We start from the raw sequence: 23,654 nt of genomic DNA, 5'->3' as shown, positions 1-23,654 counted from the left end.
ATGACCATGCCCAGTGGGCATTTCAATCACTGAGTCATAGGGGCTATGTATAACATCTGGAAGGGCACAACCTCTGGCTTTATAACCTGGCTTTATGCTCACAGTTTACTTTCACAAGGATGACAGGAGAGAGACATTTCAGGATCAAGGTAGTGGTTCCATCCTCTCCTGACAGCACCTTCTCTTCTGCTTCTCTACAGTCCCAGGAATAGAATATACAGACAAACAAACAGAGATTGTCAGGGATCTGTATATCTGAGAGCCAAATATATGGACTGAAATCTCAGTTTACATCCTTTGCAGGTCCTGTCCACTGTACCTGTTTCTGCATATGATCAGGATACCTCAAAGCACACAGTTAAAGCACCTGCAAAAGGATATGGTGTGACAGATCCAACTGCAAAGAATTTATGAAACTAGACTTACCATTGTCACAAATAACAAAGTATTAGAGATGGATCTTTAAATTTCCTTAAAATTCCCATAGAAATTGCATTAAGTGTAATGCCTAGGTTTTCTAATTTTTTTATTGACAACACAGCATGAGCCACAAAGGAGTTTGAAAAGATTTATCTTGGCTTCCTTACTCCAGGTAAGGGAGGAGCTTCCTTGGGTTGGTTACTGATTGACTTCAAAAGAAGCAGTGTTGATAATGAGCCCATATATTTTGTTGTAAATAACCACCATCATCAATTTTAATCCTACACTTCATCCTTATTGTGTCTAGAGCAGTCATACATCTTAATAAATAACACAACATAATTAGAAACATTACAAGCATTTAAAACAATTAAAAACACATACAGAAATTTGCAGTGCACTGAACATACCCCCTCCCCCACTTCAAATGTCTAAAAGACTGGATGATCGGGAATTTTTTTCAGACTATGTCTAAATGAAGGTTATGTAGGGGGCAAATGCATCTCATATATCCATGCTAGGAAGAGCTTATTCATACATTACTTTATTGGTCCAAGGTTAATCATGGGTCCGGAACATTGATATGAATTTGTCTCATATTTGTAATTTTTTATTTGCCCAATTCTGTTTCAGTTGTTTCTCATCATCACATAACCACAAACCGATGGGAATATGCCCCATATTTGAGCAGTTTCAAGTTGGTAAGGCTGGTCTGTGTGCTTTGGGTTCACTCTGCTTCTTATGGATGATGTAATACTTAATGTATAATACTTCTACAACTTAAAATATATATCCAACTGATAATCAGCTGGTTTACAGAGAACATATTAACAATGGAACAAAACACTCTTTTGCCTCTTTCTTTTAGTTAATGAACTTTCTGCAGCTGATGTATTGCATGAATGAGGAAAAAGGGACTAAATTATCCCTTTGAGAGTAATGTTTTGTCTCAAAAGTCTGTCCTGTAGATTCTGGCCGATGTTGTATTAGTATTTATGCTCAAAGATTATGACATCTTCAAGCTGCCAAATATGTATTTTGTTGGATTTCCCCCATGTTAGTCATTTTTATCTGTCATTCACACACTTTAGATTTCCAGAATAACCGCAAGAGAAGATAATGATGTAACTGTGAAATACTTGGCTTGAAATTTTTACTTTTGCTTCATCTCCCATTAAATTGAATAAAAGATAACAAAAAAATAAAAGGGCTTGGTAATAAGATATGGATGCTTTCTTACTCCACCTCACCTAATAGCTATGCAGAGGCCTACTGAAAATAAAGTAACCAGCCCAACCCACCTTCTAGTTAAGCTAAAGAATATCTAGGATTCAGGTTGACTAACAACCAGTCAGTCTTCTAACACACCACAAACATTGGCTCGATAGTGTCATGCTATATATGTACCAACCAATTTGGCTTGTGAGGCTGTTTCCTCAAAATCACATCCATCTGCCCACACCTGACATCATATGTGACAATGGGAAACCTTAAAGTGCACTCCCAATATTTCCTTGGCAAAGAACGTTTTCTCCATAGTGCAGCTGACCCCAGGCACTGACTACAAGCCAGTTGGGACTGCCTGTGCTACAGCAATTCCCCACAGTGTGTAGTGCAGACTATGGAACAATTCCTGTTTCCATCCCTCCACCATCTCGTATTTGCTTTGTTTTGCGCCCAACATTACACTTCATAACATTAATATTAGTTCTCAGTGGAAAAGAATAGGGCATTTCTGCCTGCTTAATGGGAAATGTGTCTGTTTTTAAATAAGCACAGTGCAGTGTACAACTTGGTGAAAACCTCGTGTCCATTATTCCTATTTCTGTGGGTAATAGAGAAACCCTACAGGACAGCTGCATGTGACAATTCTTTGAAGTGAGAATCTATAAACCAGTATTTTCAAGAGCCTTCGAATTGTAGAATGTTGGAAACCCCAAACCCATTGAAATCAAATGGATTTAAGCATTTAGTCATGCATGTAAATCATGCTGATTTAAATGAAACTTGGACATAGCTACTTACCATTTCCTAGGTTTTTATTCATGGCTTCAGCAGACAAACCTCTTTGGGTAGGAAGTCCCATTAGGTGTTAAAAAAATTCCAGAGTAGCACATTTGCTGTTCAGTTTACTTGTCCCCATGACACAACAATGTACTGAGGTGCATTTTCTTGCCCATGGAAAGAAAATATGCTGGATTTCTTAAAGGCACAGCAATATCAGAATTGCACATATGCATCCTTATAAACACTGCCTGGATCTTCTAAGGATCATACATGAGATTTATGATTTGCTGTATGAGTCACTTACTCACACCACATATGGGGCTGAAATGAATTCTTTGAATCTGGGAGAGTGAGAGTTTAAACGTGTATTCAGATTTGACAACGGGGTCTCATCTCTACAATGAGCCAAAGGTTATTAGAAATTCTTTTTCTTAACATGTCAGATAAAACATTTCAGCTCTTGACATATCTACTGAATCTAAATCAGCGCTGGCTGTTCCATGTGGTGGTGGTGGTGGGGATTTTATGGTGCTCTTCCCTCACTGAAGACTAGGTTCCCAGGGTAACGCCAGGCCATCCAAGATCTAAAATGGTCTGGGCACATTGGGACCTCTCCAAGGTGATGTGGGGGTGAAGATACCAGTATGGAGCCAAGTGTGCTTTACTTCTCATGACCTGTAACCTTTCCTGACGTATGTGAAGATGTTTTACGACTCTTGCTTTGCTGTGTTTGAACTACTATATAAGCTTTTGTTCTGAAGTGCCTTGGGGCAGACCTTCTCAACTGGCACATTGAGTTGAATGAGCTCTGTCCTATTGCAATAGCTGTAATAAATACTGGATCCCTAAGTCTGGATACTGGACTTGAAAATAGTTCCCTTGGTTCTGTGGTTTATTCAAAAAGTGGTTGTTTCTCACCTGGGTAATGAACAAGGTGGTGTGGAGGTGAATTCTTACGACAACATCTAGGAAGAGGCACCCTTTTAACTGTGACTATGAAACCACTGTATCACATCTGGAGAAAGCATGGGAAAATATAAGTGCTTCTGACCTCTCAACTCCAAGTGTGTCTTCCAGTGCATCAATAGGAAATAAGAACAGGAAAACACAGAACATCTTTCCATTTCACCATCAAGTAGAAGCAGGCTTTTAAGGGTGAATGATAAGGATTCTAGCACAGGATGTATCAGCACAGGATGTTGGTGACAACTGACTTGTTCACTGTTGTGACAGCTATCTGTTTAACCACCTCCTATCTTACATATCCTTATTCACTCAGAGCAACAGGACACCAGGAATGGAAGTTTCTCTTAACTGATTCCTGAATCTCAACTAACATTAAATTGTTCTCTTCTTTAGGCAATTGGGTATAATGTGCAATCATAACAGTTTCAAGTTGTTTTAGCACTGGAAATGAGCATTTGAAGTTTTAGGTTTCAAAAATGGCATGAGCACTGATAATCAAAAAGTAAAGTATCAATGGCAAGTCAACCAAAATGTCACATCTTGCCCCACCCCCAAATCTGCTCCAGATATGACACATTGTTTCCCCCCCAGTTATAGAAAATCTGTTGGGATTATGTTCAAAAACTCATCCAAGTTTTCTTCATTTACGAGACAGCTGATGTACAGCTGTGACAAGGGGTGCAATCATTCCTAATGCATCAAAGATGCACTTTCAACTTTATATCCAGCTTTCTGTGTTTTGAACAGAGAAAGTTTGTGTTTATTGAGCATTTCCTGTAATGTTGTGTAGCAGACTCTACCAATTTTTCTTTTGCAAGTCATTAATGTACATTATCACTGATGTAAAGAGTGGTTCAGACAGTCTTGACAACAGATTCATTAGCTTTGCTCTTTGTATCTAAAGCAGTCAAATAACTTGTTTCTTCAATGAATGGATTTCCCATTTCATTCATAGCATGACAAAACACCTGAACCTTTGTACCAAATGATCAATTTGTGGATGCTGATGACTGATGGTGTTTCCTTATTAAGAGAGGTGTGAGTTACATACTCCTTAAACTCTTTCACAATGCTAGCTTCAATGGTGAAATTCTAGCTAGAGCTAGAGGCAGCAGCCCCTGATGAACCAGTTGTTTTGTTCATATACCTGTTCTAGGACCACCACCACAAAAAATGTGGTTTTACTCTGAGCAGTATTTTTTTGTTTTGTTTTGTTTTTTGGAGATCAGGATGAACTGTTTCAGAGTAATCAAATCATGTATGTGGCATGGTAGCCACTGAGTGTAGTGGAGAGCCAGTGTGGTGTAGTGGTTAGAGTGTCAGTCCAGAAAATGGGAGACCAGGGTTCAAAACTCCACTTGGCCATGAAGCACACTGGATAACTTTTGGTCACTCACTGCTTCTCATCCTACCTTACCTCACATGGTATTTGTGGGGATTAAATGAGGAATCATAGAATCATAGAATCATAGAGTTGGAAGAGACCACAAGGGCCATCGAGTCCAACCCCCTGCCAAGCAGGAAACACCATCAGAGCACTCCTGACATATGGTTGTCAAGCCTCTGCTTAAAGACCTCCAAAGTAGGAGACTCCACCACACTCCTTGGCAGCAAATTCCACTGTCGAACAGCTCTTACTGGAAGGGGAGCACTGTGTATGCCACTTTGAGCTCGTTGAAGAAAATGCAAATAATAATAATAATAATAATTAATAATAATAATAATATGATTGAGCATGTGGAACCATGGAGCTAAGATGAAAGGTATTTGCACTGTCACAACCATGTACATGAAGAGCAGTAGTTGCAATTGAGAAACAAAGTTCCAGTACAGAAATAGAGACAATGTCTTTGCATTTATCAACTATGTGTGGACTAAGATGTCACTCATATCTTAAATCATTGCAATATTGACCAAACTACCTTACCAGCATTTATTATGTTGATGAAGTTAGTATCTATTATTTGATGTGCTTAACCAGTAATAGAAAAAATAACTGCCACTAGAAGTCAAGCCCTATTCAGGCATCATTTCCCAATATATTCAGAGAACATATGGAGGGGCCCACACATACTAGTCTCCCCACTAATGGCCCTAACTCTGACAGTTTCACCCCCAACTTTATAATTTCCGCATTATATTTGAGCTTTCACACAATGTAAAAGCCACTTCCAGGCCGACTTTTTTCTAGAAGCCAATTACACAGGAATGACCATAAACGTTTGTTATAATCCTACTATATTTCTGAAAGTGGTTTTTATGTCATGTGAAAGCTGAAATATAATGCAGAAAGTAACAGTTAGGGAAATGTTGGGGAAACGGAATAAACTGTCATGTGACACAGCCTAGGTTGCACTTTTTTCTGAGAAGATTTTAAGACATTCTTGGAGCTAGAGCAGATAGATGGTGTTTATAGGTCTTGGAACTCTGTATTTTGAGAAATGGGTTGGTGCTGTGTCAGACAGGAGGTTCTTTGGAAATTCTGCATTCCTTCCCCCCTAGATGCAATGACACAATTCCTGTAGGATGATAATAGAACTGCCAGCAGTAAATCTAAGCGCACCACGATGAGTGGAAGGCCCAGCTGTCTTTCAGCAGGCCCTGCCTGCTATATATAGCATTGTTGCTATATTATTTCAGTCACCATCCTTCCATTGTTCTTGTCTTACTGCTGATTCCTACCTGCCTGCTGTTGGGCCTGGCGATCTGTTTAGCATTATTGACCAGTTTTGTATGAGTATGATTGGGGTGGAGGCTGACAAGCTGATAACTGGCATTTCCTTTTTGGGCTCCATGCAAAGATTTGCTTCTGGCAAAGAGAGTCGCACTGTGGGTGGGAAGGGACGGTGGCTCTTACATGCACTGCATTCCCTTCATGAAATCCATTTCCACATGGAATCCATTACCGTACAACAATTACCACATAATGGGGGGAAATGGTCATCTGGATATACTTGCAGAGAGTCTGTGATTCTTCTTCTGGAGTTTATGGTAAAATATGCAACTCAGTGTCTTCTGGCTCTAGGTTTTGTGAATAGTTTGGATTTTGTCCAAACCCACATGCATTTCTTGAATCTTGAGATTATATATCCATTCTCAATGAGGAGCAGCACCACTCTTGATTCTTTTGCCCCAAGCTTTGCTGCCTCTCCCACCCTGCAAAAGTACCACAGTTTCCTTCTGGCTCTCCCAAGACACTGATGCTGCCAGGTTGGCATGGGCAAATGGGTATCCACCCGATCCATTGTTGCTCCAGTCACACTCTCTTATGTTTCATGCTACATGCAATTTATTCTTTGAGGGCACATGTAGCTCTGGTTATAAAAAGAATAACCACAAGAAACATTTTTAAAATGCTGTGCTGTTGTACGACTTTGAAAAACCATATAGGTCTTGCTGCGAATCCTCCACTTGCCACTCCACAATACCAGTCCTCCTTCACCCATTTATATTTGTGTATTTATTAAAATATTTATAACCAGCCCTTCATCTGTATAGATACCAGGATGGGGCACAGAACAGAAATAACAACCAACCAACCAACAATACATACAGTGGTACCTTGGCTCTCAAACTTAATGTGTTCTGGGAGTCTGTCCGACTCCCAATACTGTTCGAAAACCAAGGCACGGTTTCTGCTTGGCTGAAGGAGCTTCCTGCACTCAATCGGAAGCCACAGAACCAGTGTCAGACATTCGAAAAATGTTCGCAAACTGGAACACTCACTTCTGGGTTTGCAGCGGTCGGGAGCTGATTTGTTCGGGAGCCAAGCCGTTCGACTACCAAGGTACCACTGTACTAAAGCATGCCACCAAACCAAACAGGGCAGATGCAAATGGCAGAGGAGGTTAAGCAGCACAGCCCTCCTGATCCATTCTTGGGTCCTAATCTGTTTCTCCCCCCAACAGGTCGACCCACCTGAAGCCAGCCCAATGACCATCCATCCTGCCTTGGACACATTCCCAAAGCAGTTGGGGGAGCTGAGTTTTTAAGTTGTATTTTAGTCATTTGGTTGGGAAAGCACAGGGGAAGGAGAAGATGCAGCATACCCCTCCCCCGCTCCCCCTTCCATGACTGAGAATAGGTGGGTTCAATCCTGTAGGGTGCTGGTCCTTTGAGAGTGGCTTCCCTGTCTGTAAGTAAGCTGCTCATAAAGGAGCAGGAACCAGCACAACACAGTTTGAACCGTTATTCTAGCCAGGTGGTAAGCAGAAGAAGTCAGCTTACTTGTGTGCTAAATTTTTGTAGGTGTAATCAAGAGGCTGAAAGCATGATGCCCTCTTGCAAATACCACTTTTTGAGCCTGGCAATTTAATTCAATTATATATATTTCAGCTTTGTCACTTGGGTTTTTAAGCAGTGTACATAAAGATTACCAAAAAAAGCATACAGTGGGAAAAATAAAATACATAGTAAAAACCAGAAACTTCCTTAAAATGCCTGCTGAAATAGAAAGGTGTTTGTCAAGTATCTGAAGGTCAGTGGGGGAGGAGTGGATCTGTCTGATCTCAGCTGGGAGACAGTTTGACAGAATCAGGCCCACAACGCTAAATATATGGCTTCTGATGGATGACAGTATCTAAGTTGCAAGAGTTCTGGTAAATAATAGTAACTTTTTTTTAATGTCTTGAAAGTGTGGGTATTTGTTTCTCTTTGCCATGCACAGTTTCCAGGGTAGGGATGGGGATTTGATGCAGTTCACATTTAAAGGTGAACCTACATAATTTGCACTTTTTGAAACAAAGGCAAATCAGAACACAGTCATCCTTTGAAATTCACATTTCTCCAGATTTTGCCGTGCCAAGTAATGTGTACAAAAATATACTAGGATAAAATGTGCATAAGAAGGCATGTATTAGTGAAAATAACATACAGAAATGTTTTATAAATGATTTGATTTGCAAATGTGTGTATGTAAGTCTGGAGCTTTTGTTGTTTCCTTAAACAAAGGATGAAATTAAAAGCATAGGATCCAACAGATTAACAGAGTGTCCCAGGACCCTCGGTGGTGACCTCCACATTTATAAAATGGAGTGGGAGGAAGAGCCATGGCTCAAGGACAGACCATATGCTTTGCATGCTGACAGTATCTGGCTTGAGCCATTTTATATCCAGGTAGGGTTGGAAATATATCCTGTCTGAAACTCTAGAGAACTGCTGTTTGTTAGTGTAAACAGTGCCAAGCTAGATGGGTTTCAATCCTAGGTTTCAGTCAGAGCCCAAACCTGATAAGGCTGTCATTTCCTTCTCAAGGTTCTGAATGCATGGGGAAAAACCATAACAAAACTAATTTGTAACAATGAATAAATGAACAGCAAATAACAAATTGCATGCATGCAACAAAACTCTGACATGCTTCGTCTATGGAAAAATGCTTAAAGACGTTAGCGACATTGTTTGGATAATGTGCTGGGTAAGGTGCTACTGGAAGGAATTTTATTGTTTGGATAGTTGCTGCACATTTCTATGCAAATAGAACAGGTCAAAAAATTATCAGTGTAGCACAGAGAAGCTACTTTAGTCATTTGAATTACTTAAAAATCAATACAACATCTGGATTTCAGAAGCCGCAGTCATTGTGGTTTGGTAATGAATGCTTCACTGCTCTTTTGTGTGTATATGATTCTCATTCAGAAGTACAGTAGAAAATGAAGCTCTGAATTCTCAACTGGCAGTTTCCCCTGCAAGAGCCACTGCTAGTGCTCCAACTTGTTGACTTATGCAGGATGTCAGGATGGCCTGCCAATTACACTTTAGCTAGGGCCATATTTTCTGTAGCAGACAAGAATATGTTTCTGGCTGTTGTGTTAACATTTGAATTGTCTTTCAAGAGTAATGTAGTTATTTTCAAAAGAGTAATTAAGCCAATAGCAACGTCTTCCCCAAATGTCCAGGAGACTGCTTGTTTCAGTTGCTTTAGTTTTAAGGAACATCTTGTTTGTCCAAATGAAGATAACTATGGGGCTATTAGTTAGCATTTTGTGATATCTTTTCCCCAGCTGTGCTCACTTGTGATTGGAATAAAACTCAGGAGAAATAAATAATTGAATGATGAAAGGAGATTTTAGGAGATCTCCAATATTACTGGAAGCTTTAAAGGAGTAGGCTGAATAATACAGCATAAGTTGTTGGACTTCAATTCCCATCCAGATGTTGTTTGTCTTTAGTTTTCATCATCGCCAACCACTGAGCATGTTGAATGAGGCTGACGGGCCTTGGAGGCCACAACATCTGGAGGGTACCATATTGGCTTGGCGTTAACTAGGCCTTTGGTACCCAGAATTGTGTGGCTTCTCTGGTTTATGTGTGCACATGTACACATGTACGTACACACACACAGAGAGAAATTCTGTATCAATAAAAGAGGACAGATGACAGTTTTGTAACAAATGACCATAGTTAAATGTGCTTATCTGTTGTTGTTTAGTCGTTTAGTCATGTCCGACTCTTCGTGACCCCATGGACCAGAGCACACCAGGCACTTCTGTCTTCCACTGCCTCCCACAGTTTGGTCAAACTCATGCTGGTAGCTTTGAGAACACTGTCCAACCATCTCGTCCTCTGTCGTTCCCTTCTCCTTGTGCCATCCATCTTTCCCAACATCAGGGTCTTTTCCAGGGAGTCTTCTCTTCTCATGAGGTGGCCAAAGTATTGGAGCCTCAGCTTCACGATCTGTCCTTCCAGTGAGCAGTCAGGGCTGATTTCCTTAATAATGGAGAGGTTTGATCTTCTTGCAGTCCATGGGACTCTCAAGAGTCTCCTCCAGCACCATAATTCAAAAGCATCAATTCTTCGGCGATCAACCTTCTTTATGGTCCAGCTCTCACTTCCATACATCACTACTGGGAATGTGCTAATCTAGAGCCCTCCTTTAAATCTGATGATACCACAAAGGGATTTAGTCAGACCACTGACACAAAGTTCAGACATGTTGATGACTCTTTGCCATCCTGTTAATTCCAAATAGTCTATTGCTGGACTGTACACTGTAAAATTGTATTTGGTGAGTGATCTTGGATTGCAGCAATAAAGATCAATTGATTGACATGCTGACTATCCTGGTGTACCAATAGCATTGTGTATATAGATTTCAGTATTCCTTGCTCAAATATCTGCGGAGGATAGTCATGATGAGATTTGACCTAGCACTTTACCCTTTTCATAAACTAGAGAGAGGGGGAATAAAATGGATACATGTGGGATGGAAGAAACTAATCTGATATGATGGTAGGGAGAAAACACATACAACAGAGAATAAGAAAAGAATGAAATAACGCTAGGACACATGGCTAAAAGTGGAAATAAATGAAAGACAAATCTGTTCAATGAATATAAAGCTGCACTTTCATTGTTGTAATCTTTGTTAATGAAAGCTGTCTCCTTCCTTCTCTTGACGCCTCCAAGTGAAATTCTCTACATCTGGTTTGATATTTCACAGTTTGAATCAACAAAAGATGTTCCATGAAACACTATGTTAGGAACACTTCCAAGAGGAATTCCAGAAACTACATGGTACTAACTAGATGCTTTATTTATTTTAATTATCAGACATGATGTTGGACATTTTAGACGAGCAATCCTCCGTCTCTCTCCTCTCTCTCCTTGGAGGGTAGAGTGCACAAGCTCTTGCCATGCTGCGTGTACGACAGGACCAAGCCACAACATTACAGCTGAAATTCTTCTGCTGGCCCAACACAAGCTCCGTATGCATAAGCTACATGTGCCAGGAAAAGGGGTAAAGTGCTATGTGTAATATTCATTTTTATGCAAAATTGCGCCTAATATAAGTATATTTGTAAACACTGTTTGGTTGCAAAATTCAGATAATTGCAAAATTCAAAGGATAGCTCATATTGATTTGTTATAGGTGAACTTTGTAGATTTGCCTTTAAATGTGAACTGAATCAAATGTTTACCCCATCACTAGCCTAGCGAGGGAAGGAGGAGGGGAAAGGGTGGGACAAGACTGGCCTATCTAGTTCTGTCCTCCTAGCTCCGTTACTCACTTCTGTCTGTTGCCATTTCTTTTCTCTCTACCTGATCTGTCATTCCTCTCTAGCATTTTGATGCCACCAGTTGGTCAGTTTTCAGAGTTTACCACTCTTGGAATGCCATCCTAGCCAATTCTATCATCCAAGCTCACTGAGTGTTTCCAGCTCAACAGCTGTAATAGAGATTTATATTCCATAGAAAGGCATAGAAATCTAGAGATTGGCAGATCTGTCAACTTTTGGTTTATCATTTTTCTAGTCTTGAATTCAGTTCCCCACATTTCCTCAGGAATTCGTGATAATAAAAAATCTTCATGATTTGTCAGCATACTTTTTTGTATGCAGTTTTGTCTAATATACACGTTGTGGAAACAACTTTCCCTATAACAATGCATTTCTGTATGTTATTTTCACGAATATATGAAGTTTGATAAACACGAATATATACATTTTTGTTCACTTTGGTTGGAGAAAAGCATCAGAAAATTGGAAGATGTGTGAATTTCAATGGCTAGTGGTTTTGGGGTTCATGTTTTGGTTTGAGAAATGCAAATTAGGTTGTTGCTTATTAAAATGAAAAGAAAATTGAATTTCTCCCCATCCTGACACATTTTTTTCCACCAGTGTTTCCATAATTATGGAAGTTGATCCCTTGTGAGATAGGGCAGATCTCATATCTTCCTAATTTCAAATGCACCCTAATACTCATTTCTTCTCTGTGGCCTTCATTGACTTATTGCAGCTGATGCTATTTTTGTGCAGGTTTGAAATTTGGTTTGTTAAGACTGAAATATTCTAAATGGTTGAATACTGTATTTTTGTGTTTGTGTGTAAATATGTATGTGTCTTTCTATCTACATATTGTATATATGACATGGGAGTCCTGCCTACATGCTAAAATAGATTTGTGGAGAATTGTCTTTAAAAGGGGATTATAAATCCATTTAATAAACAAGGAAGTATAAAAAATAAGTTCAAAATGCAATTGATCATTTCTGAAACCTCTACTTGAAATTGCCCATGGCTAAGCTTCAGACCACCATGCAACCGAAAGTTAATTCTACGTGGGGTAAACTGGTCCAATGTAAGGATTTATTGTAACAAGTTCCATACTATGCATGTTCAAGAACCATATGGCAAACACATGGTAAATTGACAAATGGATAGGTGCACTAGAGTTGCTTCAGATTTTGCCGACATTCACTACCTGTGTATAGTGCTTAGAGACAGTACCAGGTACAGAAATGGACCAACCTGGAATCTTTTTTCTCAGTGTGAAAGTACTAGATGTTTCCAGCCAAGATTTGATGGCCTGGGTGTTTGTGATGAAAGCTTTTCTAGCTTCTTTGGCAAAGAACTTTTATTCTTCTGGCTAGACTTAAATAGGATTGGTGCCAGCGCAACCCTGCCCAGTTTATATTTGACACTACAAATGTTATATATTAAAAAGTGAAGATTATAATAGTTTTATATCAGCGGTACTCTGTTGGAGGCGATTCTAAATACTTGTGGTCTGAATACTATACAGGTCAAATCTTTTGGGAACAATCAGTAATGCAGAGTAAACAAGAATATATTCATTGTCTTACTGGAACTTGGCTAGGAGCATTCAAAAGTTTGTGTACACATAACCAAGAAAGTTGTTCTTTCTCTTAAAAGGATGGCCTAAATGAGATCTTGTATATCACTGTTGGACTCCCAATTAAAGTCCCAAATACCATAACTACAGTCAAAATAAAAAAATTCCTTCCAGTAGCACCTTAAAGACCAACTAAGAACTAACTTAGTTGGTCTTTAAGGTGCTACTGGAAGGAATTTTTTTATTTTGACTATGGCAGACCAACATGGCTACCTATCTGTAACCATAACTACAGTGGTACCTCGGGTTACATAAGCTTCAGGTTACATACGCTTCAGGTTACAGACTCCGCTAACCCAGAAATATTACAGTAGTAGATAGGTAGCCGTGTTGGTCTGCCATAGTCAAATAAATAAATAAATAAATAAAAATTAAAAGGTGCTTTTTTTCCCTTTAAGGTGCTACCAGAAATATTACCTCAGGTTAAGAACTTTGCTTCAGGATGAGCACAGAAATCATGCAGCGGCGGCGCAGCGGCAGTAGCAGGAGGCCCCCATTAACTAAAGTGGTGCTTCAGGTTAAGAACAGTTTCAGGTTAAGTACGGACCTCCGGAATGAATTAAATAATTAACCTGAGGTACCACTGTATGTATTCCTTTATGAGGTAGATGATGTGGGCCTGTTTTGAGAGTATGTGCTTGGCCCTAGTACTTAGCCATGATAGATGCATTTGTTTTCAAGGTGAGTATAATGGATACTTTAATTAATGTGTAGTTAAAGTCATGCCATCCAGATGTTGAACTATAACTCCCATCAGCCCCAGCCAGCCAGCCAGTGTGGCTAATGCACAGGGTTGGTAGAAATTATAGTTCAACAGTATTTGGAGGGTAGCCTTGTTGCTGACCCCAGGTTTAAGATGAAGGGATTCACATCACAGGCTAACCTATGCAGAAGAGGTTACCCCTATATCAGCAGTGGTAAGTGTGGTGACGCAGGCTGAGCAGCCTGCTGAACTCTGAGCACCTGACACTCCTGCTGTGCCCATATAAGCCTCACTCTCCACACCTCATTCATCTTAATATCAGTCACCTTAATGCTTCTTGTAAACTGCCCAGAGGTTTTACTACAATCAAGCAGTAAATAAATTTGGTTAAATAAAATAAATAACTAAAAAGAAAAGCATTCACTCAATACATACTTACTGCTTTTGTGACAAGACACTTGCAGTTAATGATTTACAATGTTAAATGCTACCCTTTAAAATACTACCGTTGGTATCATCTTCATGCATGTTCAGAAGTCAGTTCCAAGGTAAGTGGCTATATGCTTGCAGTCTGAAAACAAACAAACAAAGGGGGGGCCACTAGGGGCGCATTGGAAATGCCCGACAGTACCATCTCTCCGACCCACACGGGGTAATTAAGAGGCTGTTATGGGAGTAGGCAGCCTCCCTTGTTGCCCCAAGGAAATGGGGAACACTGCCCTTGCCTGCTGTGCTCATAAATCGCCCCCTTATTCGAAAGAAGGGGGTGAGGGCCCTAGGCAGAATGCCCCCGTGTGGACCTTGGCTCTCCTGGACGCTGTCTCTGATCACACACTAGCTGCAGCAATTTGGAATAATTAATTACAAAAGAAGCAAATGCACATATTTCAAGTGAAGAAGGGGAGTGAAGTCTGCTAATTTAAGTGACCTCTGCGAAAGAAGACGACGGGTTGGAGAAACGATGAAGATACACCAAAGGGTGGGTATGTTGACTACGGGACTGAATGGGGGGGGGAAACCTTTTTTACTTTCCTTCTATGTGATTTACAAGACCCCCACCCCTCATTAGAATCGTCGGTTGAACTGACCCAAGCAGGATGATCAAGGTCTGTGTGGAGATAAACTTTAACCAAAGTATGCTTTATGAAGATCGAGAAGCAATAAGAGCTTTTGGAATGACACAGCAATTAATTCGGAGTTGCCATCTTGCCAAAGGATTTATAGCGGGAGGAGGCACGGACTTGTTTTCAGACTGCATTCCTGGTGAATCTCCTCAGAGGTTTTGAGAAAGGAGGCAGATTGGTGAAGATTAATGATGCTAAGACTGTTTGATGTATGGAAGTGATGTTATATGGAAAACGTCTGGATACGGCTACCGGATAAAAAAAATAATATCCACGCAGGATTACAAACTGTTCTAACCAGCTTGCGGAGACTATCAGAGGTCACAAAGAGAAAGGAAAAATATATGAAAATAACAACAAGAGATGTGGAAAAAACAATAAGAAAGGACTGGATAGTACTGTGAACATAATAAGGTTAGATTTGTGGATATTAAAACAGCAGTAAGAAGCAAGAAGTTGATTGGATCCCCTTTGAAACTTGAAATATGGGTACCCCCAACAAAAATTTAAAATTCGGCTGTGTAATTTGGAATTTATGTAATTTGGTTTGATTTGATGTGATTGGTTGGTTAATAAAAAATTATTCTTAAAAAAAGAAAACAAACAAAAAGACACAAGAGACAAAAAACCCCACTGTTGCTTTAATTTAATTTAATTAATTTTCAGAAGAGTTTTGAAAACTCAAAAATAATGAGCTATTGACAACTAGAGACTGGAATTCTAAATCTAACTAAAACAAATGCTGTCTGGAAAAAATATCCAGTCATCTCAGCCCGTGAATTCCTTGACAATCTACTTCTGAACATATTACACGGCAATTGCATATTTGAGATGTTTCTCTAAATGAGACCCATTAGTCATTCATATTCTATTCCACCTCAGGTTGCTTTTCAATTGTTTGTGAATGAGACTAGTGTTTTTACCTGAACAACTCTGCTTCCTTGTCTATTCAAAACAGCTTTTTTTTTTTTTGCATGAAAATGGGCTTCCTAACATCTGTTTCCAATCAGATTTTCTTTAATTTTCATGTATACCCTCTTGTTCCATCATCTTTGTTAAACTGAAAATAGCTCTAGAGCAGACATTATCCATATCATGTAGAGTTTTATGCAGTTTTTATAAACTCCATCTGGACTTGATCCTACAGCAGAGCCAGCATGTCTGGGGTGCATCCATTTCCCTCCCCAGAACAACTTGCTGCACAAACCAACACAGAGAGGTTAATTGCCCTTATCCTTTTATTTAGTGCTTTGCTGGTCCCCTTGACTCTTGTCCTTCAGAGTTCAGCACAACTTGGTTGCATTTTGTATATATTTATTTGCTATATCCCTTTAAAGGACAATGGAATATCCCAATAGCTAGGCACACTATTTTCACTTCATTGTAGGAGACACTTTAAAGGAATCATGATGCTTAAAAACAAAAACAAAAAAACAGCCACAAGGCACCTTTCCAGAGCAACAAATTAAAATCACTTAGAATGTCCAAAATGTTAATTAGGCTTCCAAACAAGCTTGAACATATTCTTCTCCCTCTTGTTTAAACATGTTCTTTGTCATGACGTAAGTGTTCCTAAATAGCCTCAGCTCCGATAATGTCATTTTAACAAGCTGTGCAAAAGTTGGATGATGATGGTTTCCTTCGCTTCATTAAAAAAATGTTTTGTATTCAGTCAGTATGGTTGTGTATTGCTGGATTTTGACATGGGCATATAGGTTGTGCTAAAACAGATTTTGAAAGCGCTTTGTGTTAGTCTCATAAACCAGGCCTGCTTCTGTCTTAAAATGACAGAATGATGTCTCCTCCAATTTACAATTAATTCCAATTTGCAACTGAAACAAAACTGAAGAGCTTCATATGCCTTAAGTTGTGCCAAGAATTCCTTCCTTCATTTTTTCCTAAGCCTGTTGTTGTTTAGTCGTTTAGTCGTGTCCGACTCTTCATGACCCCATGGACCAGAGCACGCCAGGCACTTCTGTCCTCCACTGCTTCCCGCAGTTTGATCAAACTCATGCTAGTAGCTTCAAGAACACCATCCAACCATCTCATTCTCTGTCGTCCCCTTCTCCTTGTGCCCTCCATCTTTCCCAACATCAGGGTCTTTTCCAGGGAGTCCTCTCTTCTCATGAGGTGGCCAAAGTATTGGAGCCTCAGCTTCACGATCTGTCCTTCCAGTGAGCACTCAGGGCTGATTTCCTTCAGAATGGAGAGGTTTGATCTTCTTGCAGTCCATGGGACTCTCAAGAGTCTCCTCCAGCACCATAATTCAAAAGCATCAATTCTTCGGCGATCAGCCTTCTTTATGGTCCAGCTCTCACTTCCATACATCACTACTGGGAAAACCATGGCTTTTACTATACGGACCTTTGTTGGCAAGGTGATGTCTCTGCTTTTTAAGATGTTGTCTAGGTTTGCCATCGCCTTTCTCCCAAGGAGCAGGCGTCTTTTAATTTCGTGACTGCTGTCACCATCTGCACTGATCATGGAGCCCAAGAAAGTAAAATCTCTCACTGCCTCCATTTCTTCCCCATCTATTTGCCAGGAGGTGATGGGCCCAGTGGCCATGATCTTCTTTTTTTGATGTTGAGCTTCAGACCATATTTTGCGCTCTCCTCTTTCACCCTCATTAAAAGGTTCTTTAATTCCTCTTCACTTTCTGCCATCAAGGTTGTGTCATCTGCATATCTGAGGTTGTTGATATTTCTTCCGGCAATCTTAATTCCGGCTTGGGATTCATCCAGCCCAGCCTTTCGCATGATGAATTCTGCATATAAGTTAAATAAGCAGGGAGACAATATACAGCCTTGCCGTACTCCTTTCCCAATTTGGAACCAATCAGTTGTTCCATATCCAGTTCTAACTGTAGCTTCTTGTCCCACATAGAGATTTCGCAGGAGACAGATGAGGTGATCAGGCACTCCCATTTCTTTAAGAACTTGCCATAGTTTGCTGTGGTCAACACAGTCAAAGGCTTTTGCATAGTCAATGAAGCAGAAGTAGATGTCTTTCTGGAACTCTCTGGCTTTCTCCATAATCCAGCGCATGTTTGCAATTTTTCCTAAGCCTACTCCATCAATTAATGAGAAAAGCAATTGCATTCAAAAATTATCAAAGGAGAGAGAAAATATCAGTAAAATTATCATGGGTTGGGTGTAGGGCTATGTTGTTACAGTGGTACCTTGGGTTAAGTACTTAATTCATTCCAGAGGTCCGTTCTTAACCTGAAACTGTTCTTAACCTGAAGCACCACTTTACCTAATGGGGCCTCCTGCTGCCGCCGGAGCACAATTTCTGTCCTCATCCTGAAGCAAAGTTCTTAACCCGAGGTACTATTTCTGGGTTAGCGGAGTCTGTAACCTGAAGCGTATGTAACCCGAGGTACCACTGTATAAGCTTAGCTTCAAAGTGGCCATAGGTTGTTTCCGAGTATCCTTCCCCCTACTTTAAATGAAGTATTTTGTATTTTTAAAGAAATCAGTGTGGATTTTTTTTAAAAAAAAGTTAAAAGGAAAGGCTTCTCTTAAAACCAAAATCTGTGTCTGCACCAATCTCAGGCACCCAGGAGACAGCCTTCCCGGCTTCTTATACTTGAACTAAAGCTCAGAAGGAGCGAAGCTCTTGCAGTTGCCTGGTCATGCACTTATTGTAATGATGGGTGCTGGTCTGTGCAGGGAAGTGAGGGGAAGATAGGGATTGTCAACCTGGGAATGTAGCCCACCCAGGAGAAGGAAATCTCTGAGCCTAGACTCTGGTGCCTTCTGGGACATCTTCCAGAGAAGAAAAAGCCAAAGAGTAAACCCTACACCGATCCAGAGTGGAGTCCCTAAGATGGTTGGATGGTGCCTTATAACCTCCTCCTGGCAATTCCTGCAGCTAAGCTGGTGCCAAACACATTGCTCTGCTTTCCTTTGGAGCATATCAGCAAGGCCAAGAGGGAGGTCTTGTCATGTGGGCAGTCCAGGACCTTCATACATTGCCCAAGCTTGGGCCCTGGGGACGTCACTTTGGTGTGGCTAATACAGTGGTTTGGCTTCATGCCCAGAGGTGCATTTCATTGTCTCTTGAGACAGACAGATGGCAAAAACAACAACATGTGCACTGGACACATGTGGAGTCAGGCATATATCTCACAACATTATTTTCCTTGAAACATATATAGGTGCCTGTTCACAATTATAACTGATCGCAAGCGTCTTGAATTCATATTCTTAAAAAAACAACCACAACCCCATCATTTTAACTCCCAATTCACATTGAATAACATATGCTCAAATTGTGGGGTGATTGGTACAGCCATCTATCAACTAGGTAGACCATCTATCTGACCGCTTTCCCAAGCTCTCCATATCTAAATCAGTCACCAATCATATAGTTACAGACAAAGCAGAGGGGCTTGTCGACTTCCTTGTTTTGCATGACATTTACAGAAAATAGAGACTGCTACATGAGCTGCCATATGTGCTCAGATAATCTCCAAGAGAGTCTGCAGTGGAATATTCTAGAACATCTGTCCTCCAAAGCCCAACCACTCATGTGGTCTTTGGCTAACATAAAGATGGGACTTACTGTAGCTTACTGCACCTAATTCTTTTGGGCACTGAATGTGTCTAAGACACCTGCAGAAAATTAAAGCCTTTGCTCCTCTCGTATGCAAAATTCTCATGAGGTAATTACTCTCAGTGTCAAACATAATAAGGTTCCCATTAGGCAGAATACATTGGGGGAAGATTGAATAGACATTCTGTCAGGAGTTCTTCTACAGATTAATAGAATTGCCTCAAGCGGTAATTGGAGGATTTTTTTTTGTTTTTGTTTTTTCCTTTGCAGGCAGCTCTCCTTGGTAAGGTCTTTCGGTGTTTATGATTATGCTGTTGCAGTTCTCCGCAAGAGACAGGCACAAGCCTCTTCCTTGTCACTCTCTCTTGCCAGATGCTTTGTCTATGCAGATTTGGCTGCAGTCTCTAACAGCTTCCCCTTTTGTCCCTGGGCTGACCGGCTCTCTTTCTTTCAGTGTGTGCTCCTCATGCCAAGGGTTGGCACGGAAGTCTGCTTCCTTCTGTGTACTGCTAAGATGAAAGTGACAAAGCAGGACTGAGAATCAGTTAAGCATCCCACTTTGTTAAAGTGCTCTTGTCCCCTTCAAGGTACTTCCTCAGTGGTGATGGAGCTGAAAGTTAAACATCTCTCTCCCCCCCCCCCGCCTTTCCTTTTTAGTTTGGTCTGACATCTGAGCCACAAATATCTAGTTTCCTTTAAAAAAAAGAAAAAATCCTTCGGCATGTTGTTTATGTCTCTCTGTTACTGAAATAGCGCAAAATGTCCTTTGTGTCCATTTTTGTGCTGGCCTTCAACTCTTGAATGATGATAAGACTCCACAGTAGAAAACATCCTTTTATTTCCTTTTTATTCCTGATAACTGCCCAAGCTATTTTCTTACTTATATATTTATTTTGTTTGCTTTCTTTCTTTTATGTCCTACCTTTCTTTCATCATTGAGCCCAACAAGACATCCATGTGATTCCCCGGTGAACTCCGATCCAGCTGCTGCCCCAACCCAGATGTGCTTAGCAGGGCTGCCTTAAGCATATGCGGCACCGGGGTGCAAAGATCTGCCCTGCACACCCCCCCCCCAGGTTGCCCAGAATTGTTGACTTTTTTAGGGGGGGAGCCCCAACCTTTTTTTAGGGTGGGCATCAGAGGGCACCTGGGGGTGGGTGGGCAAGCAGAGCCCAGCGCAACAACAGTCAAGCCTAAGGCTTGTGTGAGCAGCATGCGCTGGGAGGGCCTCTTGACAGCCCCCCAATTCCAGGTGCGCAGGAGTGTGGAGCTGGCCGGCTGCCTCAGCGCCTTGCTTGCCCACAGCAGAAGAGTTGCGGTGCTCCGACAGGCTCTGCTCCGCTCGGCATCAGCTGTCGGCTCTTCCCTCAGCCCCAGACTCTTGGCCTGGTGCCTCTGAGACCCCGAGAGCCCGGCGCCCAGGTGCCCTGCACCCCTAGCACCTATGGGTAAGACGGCCCTGGTGCTTAGCTTCAGCAAGGCAGTGGCCTCATATGACCTCAGATCACACCTGCACCTCCTAATGAATGGCAATGGGTGTGCTGGTGGTTGACATACAGATTCTCCTTTCCACTCATCTTATGGCTCATACCCTCTCATCAGTGGTCTATGTGAAATGCTGATGCAAACTGATAGAGTCAAGTGCTACACCAACACAAGAATCTAGGGTGTTTCCAGATAGGGGTATTATCAGGGGCGCCGACTTATAAAAAATATTGGGGGGGCCCATACCGGGGTCCTGCCGCTGCTTCGCTCGGATAGCCGGGAGAACGCAGTTCGAGGTGGCGGTGTTGGGGAGAGACCCTCGCTCAGGGCGCCACGAGACTTGGCGGCCGGCGGCCTATCTGGGGGGTTTTGGAGCGTATTTCGGCGGAGCGATTGGGGAGGAGGGGGCTTGTTGCCGGATTCTTCCGCTGGGCCGGAGATCCGCTGCTGGGGGGTCCCTGGGCCGAGTTGTGAGCCCGGCCTGCTGAAGGGAGATCCAGCCGATTGCGCGACGGGGACGGCCGGGGCTCTCCGGCTAGGGTGCGCGGCTGGCTGGCTGGCTGGCGAGGGAGCAGGTGGGGAGGAGGCGGGGGTCCTCACTCTCTTAGGAAACGCACCCGCGTGCCCGATTGCCACGAAGTCCGAAGGGTGCGTGTGTGGAATTAAAAAGCAAAAACGAGATACGGGCAGGGCAGGCAAAGAGTTTCCCGCAAGAGGATGGAGGGCAGGTTGAAGAGAAAATCACTCAGGATGAGACAGTCAAATCAGCCATGATAAAATGGGCTCAGGATATTGGGTATAACATCATGTTTGAGGACTGGGAAAGGTTATGGACCACCGGAATGAAATTCACGGCATGTAATGCCTTGAAGGAAAATATTATGAAATGATTTATAGGTGGTACATGACCCCAGTCAAGCTTGCAAAAATATATCACCTGTCTGATAATAAATGTTGGAAATGTAAGGAGGCTGAAGGGGCATTATTTCACCTCCGGTGGACTTGTCCAAAAGTGAAGGCCTTCTGGGAAATGATCTATAATGAGTTAAAAAATGTTTTTAAGTATACCTTTCCCAAGAAACCAGAGGCCTTCCTCTTGGGCATTGTTGGCCAGAAAGGGTTAAAGAAGGATAGAACTTTCTTTATGTATGCAACTACAGCAGCAAGAATACTTATCGCAAAATATTCGAAGACACAAGATTTGCCCACACTGGAAGAGTGGCAGACGCAATTGATGGACTACATGGAACTGGCTGAAATGACTGGCAGAATCCGAGATTTGGGAGAAGAAACAACGGAAGAGGACTGGAAAAAATTTAAGGACTATTTACAAAAACAATATAAGTTGTATGAATGTTAAAAATTTACACGATTCGGAAACTATAGCTTCAGCAATTAGATTTGGGAAACAGGAAATTATATTTTAAGTAAGAAAAGGTCAAAATCTAAGGTAATACTATGTTTAATTTAAGATATAAGTAACTGATGAAAAGTATGTTAAATTTAGAGGTATAGTATTTGAAAAGTACAAAATAAGGTACGAAACAAGGTAATAATTTGCTGATATCTTTATTATAAAGAATGCAGGGTAAGGGAGATGCGAGGAAGTCCAGTTAGTTATATAAAAAATGTGTTGAATGGTTGGTTTTATTTTCTTCTTTTTCTTTTTTTCTTTTTCTTGTTCTTTTACTTTTTTCTTCAGTGTATGTTTCTAACTTTGTATTTGAAAACTTAATAAAATATTTATATATATAAAAAAGAGAGAAAATCCTTTCGCTTTTCTGGGGCGCAGGGAAGTCTCAGAGCCGGAGGTTGGGGAAAGGACCCCCTTTGCTCTGCCCTCTTCTCCCGTCTTAGATTCGCATGGGGGTCCTTCCTTCCTTCCTTCCTTCCTTCCTGATTGACTGACGGGCTCGGGCTCGGGCTCGGGCAGCCACAGCGTCGGCGGTGTTGGCGATCGGCGGCGCGGGGGGATGGCCCTCCCGGGGGAGCCGGCGCTGCTCAATGGGGTTGCCAAGGAGACAGGCCGGCCGCTCCCCGCCCCCGGCCCGGCGCCCCCCGCCGCGCCGGTGCCCGTTATCGAGCTGGTGCGCGCCGGGTGCCCTATAAAAGCCGCGGACGCGCCAAGCGTCGACAGGCAGAGCCAGCGCGGCGGCGGCGCTCTGCTGGAGGGGCGCCCGAGATTACACATCTAGGTATTCTATCTCTCTTTGACAGATTAGTTCCCACATATTCCCATGATATTAATTACTCTTCTGCCACTTGCCATCCACATCAGTGGGTGGAGCTTGACAGAACATATATGGAGAGGTGTTTTTGTTGTTGCTGCTGCTGTTCCGTCCCTCAACCACTCCTTGCTCACCCTTCACTATCTTTTTCTGTTTGGGGCATGCAGTCAGATATTTCTTTATCTTTGTGTATTTGTGTACCTTTACTAAAAGAGCAAATGTCACTAGCTATACAATTAGCATGTTTCCGTTCGTCCCACATTAATACTGAATATTTGCATAAGAGTGATATTTATCTGGACTAGATAACGGTTGGACTAGAATGATAAACTGATATTGTGCAAGACCTCCACATTATTATTATTATTATTAAATTGTTTTAAGAACAATGTATGTTCTGCGCTTAGAGATACCCTCTACACATATGTAACATGTAGAGATCTAAAGGTGGGACACTATGCATGACAAATCACACACAAACACAAAGGTGCTAATGAACTTTTACAGTGACTGCAAATGCATAATGGGTTATTT

This window comes from Podarcis vaucheri, assembly GCF_965113315.1.
Source record: "Podarcis vaucheri genome assembly, chromosome: 9".
Lineage (NCBI taxonomy): Eukaryota > Metazoa > Chordata > Lepidosauria > Squamata > Lacertidae > Podarcis > Podarcis vaucheri.
Note: the sequence above shows the minus strand (reverse complement) of the source record.